The 1,098-nt window shown below is 36.3% G+C and overlaps 1 protein-coding gene across 1 annotated transcript in view; it reads right to left on the bottom strand.

The window, feature by feature from the left end:
* The window catches only part of LOC106464559 (probable basic-leucine zipper transcription factor Q), a 16,701-nt gene that overhangs the window by 14,737 nt on the left and 866 nt on the right, over window positions 1-1,098 (bottom strand). The gene's annotated exons all lie outside the window — the stretch shown is intronic.

Genomic DNA, 1,098 nt, shown 5'->3' with positions numbered 1-1,098 from the left:
CTCGTTCTTCTTGTTTCTTTTCTTTTCCCTCCAACAACTGCTGTAATTTCTCTTCTTGTTTCTTTCTTTTCCTCCAACAACTGCTGTAATCTCTCTTCTTGTTTTTTTTCTTTTTCCTCCAACAGCTGCTGTGATCTCTCTTCTTTTTTTCTCGTTCTTCTTGTTTCTTTTCTTTTTCCTCTAACAACTGCTGTAATCTCTCTTCTTGTTTCTTTTCTCGTTCTTCTTGTTTGTTTTGCTGCCACCAAATCTGCTAAGCTGTAGTTTGATTTACCACTTCTCGTTTCCATTTTTTTTTATCCCACTCCTGACACCAATTTTTCGTCTCTGGTCGTTTGTTAATTTCCAGTAGAAATTCTTTCCCAGAAACTTCAGCGATACACGTCCTTTCATAAATAAAACTAGTTTATTCTTTCTCAATACAACTTTGCAATGCACTTAATTTCCACAGTCACTTTAACTTAACACACGCTATAATTCACAACGATTCACGCACTTTACTTACGCTAACTACCACGCTTGACTCAATTGTCCGTCTCTGTCTGTCTGCAATTCAATTATCTCGTCACTTTATTTGCCGGCTTATATACTATAAGAGCGCATGTCTAGCAAACGCTAGGACGTTCGACAGGTTCCTCGATCTTTCTAGAACTCCAGCGCATGCTCCCAGCGTCGCGCGACTTCCGCTGTCGTAACAGTATTCTAAAATGAATTAAATCATTTTCACGAGGAGATCCTCAATTGTGTTTACTTTGGCTAAAACCTATAAGTCATGACCGATGTCAATGAAAAAACTTAAAAAAATAAAGTAATTTTCCAGAAAACGTAATTTAATTATAAAGAACAACACGAACGAAATTATGTGATGTCTTTAATAAACCTTTCAGAATCTTCAGAATTCTACCTTCTTTGAGCTAAGGATATAAAAATACACAGTATTAATGTTAGGAATATGATATACTATATAACAATGCCCCCAGTGGCATATCTGCGGACTTACAACGCTAGAAACCGGGTTTCGATAACCGTGGTGGGCAGAGCACAGATAGCACGTATTAAAAATAGATTTAAATCAAATGAAAATTTTGTAATACTTAC

This window comes from Limulus polyphemus, unplaced genomic scaffold, assembly GCF_000517525.1.
Source record: "Limulus polyphemus unplaced genomic scaffold, Limulus_polyphemus-2.1.2 Scaffold1688, whole genome shotgun sequence".
Taxonomy (NCBI): domain Eukaryota; kingdom Metazoa; phylum Arthropoda; class Merostomata; order Xiphosura; family Limulidae; genus Limulus; species Limulus polyphemus.
Note: the sequence above shows the minus strand (reverse complement) of the source record. Positions and strands in the feature narration are given on the sequence as shown.